Source organism: Octodon degus, unplaced genomic scaffold, assembly GCF_000260255.1.
Source record: "Octodon degus isolate 3935 unplaced genomic scaffold, OctDeg1.0 scaffold00125, whole genome shotgun sequence".
NCBI classification, from domain to species: Eukaryota; Metazoa; Chordata; class Mammalia; order Rodentia; family Octodontidae; genus Octodon; species Octodon degus.
Genome location: NW_004524701.1, coordinates 2621483 through 2626512, shown reverse-complemented (window position 1 = coordinate 2626512; position 5030 = coordinate 2621483).

Here is a 5030-nt window from a genome sequence, read left to right as displayed (position 1 = left end):
GGTTTGAAACTGTCTCATTGCTATTTGTCTCTCAATAAAATTATGGGGAAAAATAAAAAAATTAAAGAAATAAGTTCTGACAAAAAATGTGTTTCTTATTATATCAAGTTGGATATTTGACTCTAACACTTTTGTACATACAAAACAAGTTTCTGGAAGGTTCTTCATAATTGCTTTTTAGGAGAATTTAGTGTGTCATAAGTACTTATTTGTACTTATTCAGCTATAATATGCATACGTTGGTTAATTTCCTTATAAGCCCCATGATGGAATGACTCAAAGTTAAATTTGAAGAAAAAAACCAAATTATCAGGTTCTGTTAAATTGTTACATGTATTTTATTAAATTTCTGTTTGTTAATTTATATATATCCAATTACATACAGCAAATTTGGAGGAAAAAAAGAAATATTAAAAATCTTCTTTCCTAGCTATTTAAAAAATTCAATTAATTATCATGAACCATGCTCACCCTACTATGTTAGAAAACATTAGAAGTTATCCCTCATATTTGACTGCACCCTTGTACTATTAGTAACTCTATCTCCTATCCTCCAATGCACACCTGTGCTGAATATTGACTAACCGATTCTTGTCCCTCCCCAGGTGTATGCTCCCTGGAAATGCTCCTGCTGCTTACTTATCTCTTACCAAGTATCCTGTTCAGGTGACAAATGTAGGGATTCATTAGCTGCTCTGTGTACTCTGGGGAGAAACTGTGGCAGAAATGAGGAAAAAATAGACAAGAAGCAAGAGCTGGGTCAGGTGGTGGCTCATTTGCCTGATTGGCCAGGACCCTAAGAACAACAATTGGGACATTTATTTATACCTTTGCAAAGTTAGTATTGGGAAATACAAAGTTACCTATCAATTAATAGCCAAAAATTGACCAGGCAGGATGTTTTTCTCAGGACTGAGATAGATTGACTGTGTTAGGCACTCTGGTCTTGTCCTGCCTTCCCACATATGATCAATTTCCAACTTCTGTGGCTCCCAACATCTCTACCTTTACTATCTTGTTCTGTGAATGATGGCTACTACATTGCAGTTGGAGAAGCTGTGTTTGGAGTACTCGTTAGAAGATGTTTTTATTCTTGGTGTAGTCCAAAGATTTTCGGTGCCTGTATACAGCATTTTAACCCTACAAAGTCCAATAATCCATAGCAATAGTGAGTTTAACAGTACAGATGGCAATTGTCAGAAGTTGTTAAGGATTTGAACCTTTTACTGCTAGCGTATTATTATGTCATTGCTTTTTTACATCTCGTGGCTACACTTTTCTGCTGGGTGTTTAAGACCAAGTTAACGTGAGACCTGTATAAACAAAAAAATAATTTTTGCTATCTATCAAGGTCAGTTAAAACTCCTCAGGATTTACCTTGGAACCAAATATAGCACCTCATTGATTTTCTGTCAATGTCAGCCATCTGGATGAATCACAGCCATTTCTTGACCAAGTTGCTTTCTGTGGACACATAGGAGATATATTTTCTGTCCAGGTGACTCTCTTTAGGTACACAATGAATCCCTTTTCTCTGTGGTCCCATAATCTCCTTGATTAGAAAATCAGAGACTCACCTGATTTACGGGATGTCACATGAGAGGTTCTTTTTTGTCCTGAGTCCTTTTTGACCTTGGAGGTATGCGGCCAAAATATTGGCTATCCTCCTAGGCCATCTATCTCTCTAATTTTTAGTCCCCAAATCTTAGTTGTTAAACATTTAGAAGAGAAACTTAATGACATTGCCCTGTAATAAAGGCAGTGAGCTTAACACTACTATCTTTCTGAATATCAAACACCTTAGACATAAAATGGAACTATTACTTTCTAACAACCATGGATATTCTAATATTTAAATCCCTATAACATAACAGAGAGTAATTATATATTTTAAAGAGAAGTCAAAGCCATACAGTGCACTGCAGCATGACAATCACCATGACATTTTGTGACATACTTAAACTTTCATTTTAACATAAAATGTCTCTTTTGACCAATCATATCTCTCTAATACATAAGCTTTTTCTAACTTCTCATCCTTTAAATGGATATTCCTCACAAGTTTTTGTTAATGGCAGATTGTCTGAAGTCTTATCATAAAAAGCAATTCATTTTGAAAGACTATATCTGAAATCATGAATACATAAATACATGAGATTAATAATAATGAATTACCATACTCATGTGAAAACCTTTGTTTCTCAGTTTTGTACTGAGATCATTTTTTATGAGAAAACCTTATTGTAATTGGAAAAGATAAAATTTTTCCTATTACTTTGTTTAGTCAAATTTTGTATCATTTCTAATGCTGCTTTCTTCTATTATCATTCAGTATTTTTTTAAAAATTGCAAAAAAGAAGAAAGAGAAAAGCTTTCTTTTTTTCAATGATCAGTTATGGGGGAGGGTCTCCCAAGAGAATATGACCATTACTGGGGGCTCCTTAGCAATGAACTAATCAGAGTCTTGTCCAATAATTTCTCCACACCCTAAGGAATTTTTAATTAGCTTAATTTTTTTGATGACCTGTGAGTAAACCAATATTAATATCACTTAAACCAGCTAGTAACCTAGGTGAAAACATACTTTTAAGTCTATAACTCAAATTGTTTCACAAACTAATGATACAAGAAAATTTCTGAGATTGAAGTACATTGAGCTCCATAGAGACAGTGCTGGGGCAAGTGGGAACTGGACAGGCACTGAGTGACTCTGTGTCTCACTGAGGAAAACAAGTAAACATGAGCAAAGGAGATCCTAAGAAGCCAAGAGGCAAGATGTCATCATATGCATTCTATGTGCAAACTTGCCGAGAGGAGCACAAGAAGAAGCACCCAGATGCTTCCATTAACTTCTCAGAGTTTTCTAAGAAGTGCTCAGAGAGGTAGAAGACCATGCCTGCTAAAGAAAAAGGAAAATTTGAAGACATGGGAAAAGCAGACAAGGTTTGTTATAAAAGAGAAATGAAAACTTATATTCCTCCTAAAGGAGAAACAAAAAAGAAGTTCAAGGATCCCAGTGCGCCCAAGAGGCCTCCGTTGGCTTTCTTCTTGTTCTGTTGAGTAGCGCACAAAAATCAAAGGAGAACATCCTCTCCTCTCCATTGGTGATGTTGCAAAGAAACTTAGAGAAATGTAGAATAATACTGAAGCAGATGACAAGCAGCCATATGAGAAGAAGTATGCTGAGCTGAAGGAGAAGTATGAAAAGGACATCGCTGCCTACTGGGGTGTAGGAAAATCTGATGCAGCAAAAAAAGGGAGTCATCAAGGCCGAAAAAAGCAAGAAAAAGAAGAAAGAGGAGGAGGATGAGGAAGTGGAGGAGGAAGAGGAGGAAGAAGATGAAGAGGATGAGGAGGATGAAGAGGATGATGATGAATAAATTGGTTCTAGTGCAGTTTTTTCCTTGTCTGTAAAGCCTTTAACCCTCCTGTACACAACTCACTCCTTTTGAAGAAAAAAAATTGAAATGTAAGGCTGTGTAAGATTTATTTTTAAACTGTACAGTATATTTTTTGTATAGTTAGCACACTACTGAATGTGTCTTTATATAGCCCTGTCCTGGTGGTATTTTCAATAGCCACTAACCTTGCCTGGCACAGTATGGGGTTGTAAATTAGCATGGAAATTTAAAGCGGGTTCTTGTGTGTGCACAGCACAAATAACGGGATGGTAGTTTTTCATCTTCAGGTGTCTCGCCTGCAGCTTAACAACAACAAAATAATTGTTGTTCTGTTAACTGAATACCACTCTGTAATTGCAAAAAAAATGTTGCAGCTGTTTTGTTGACATCCTGAATGCTTCTAAGTAAATACAATTTTTTATTAAAAAAGAAAAATTCCTGAGCTCAAATAAAAGGAACAGCTGTTCATGAGTGTCATGCAAATAGATAAATAACAAATACATAAAACACATGACCAAACATCTTTACAAAATCAGAGTGTGGTTAAATATATTTTGACCAAATTGAATTATAGTAACTCTATTACAATTTTTAGAAGTTTATAATTATAGACTAAGATTTTATTGGTCATCAATTAGCAGAGATCTGTTATCAGATAGTATGCACACTCTGGTTCCCAAATAAGTAGCTCAGCATTCTCAGGAAAAAGCACAAGTATGTCCTTGACCCCAAATTAGATTGTTTTGCTTTACCCGACTGAATTATCTTTCTATTGCTATACTTCCATCTTTCGTAAAATTTTAAAAATTTAATGGTATATATTAACAAGGGAGGGATTGATTCTCCCTTTTGTTTTTGTAGTTTAATTTTGATTGTATGGTGAGAAACCTGTATTTTATATTTTGCAAGAGGAAGCCATCACATAGCCTTTCTTAACCTAATATGACTCATCTGTCAAAACAGAAGCAAATTGAATTAACTTGTTGGAAGGATAATGGCAATTAATAACACCAGAGAAGTTAGCCACAAATCTGGATGGAGTCAATTAATATTACCAAATAAAGTTCAAAAATCATGAAAGGTTGATTTGAACAGTGTGGGGCATAGAATATCTCTGTTGGATAAGCTGAGCCAAATATGAAAAAGTTATCATAGCTTGTACTCCTTTGAAGGCCACCAGCAGGCCTACCATTATTTAAATAACATGTCAAAATCAAGAGACTGTTTAAACCCCACTTCTTTTATATCTGTTTGTAAAATATCAAGCAGATTTTGTGTACTGATTTAATTTAGGATTGTATATAAGCCATCAACCTTATTAGGAATCAAAAGAATTTTAAATAATCTTTCTACATATCCCCATTATTGTAAATCTTAGGAAGTATAATTTTTTATTTTTATTTTTATTTTATTTTTTGATTAGCCATCATTTTAATTAAAATTATCAGTTTAGATGAAGAACAGGACTAGAATAGTGTTTGTTATCACTTCTGGAAATCACATTTATATAAAAGGGAGGGAACAGGCCAGCAGAAGTCCACACTCGTGCAGCTTACGTTATTGCACGTGGACAGAATACGCTATTTAGGGTAGCATAACACTCAGGTCAGGCCAGGCATAGGAAGAGAC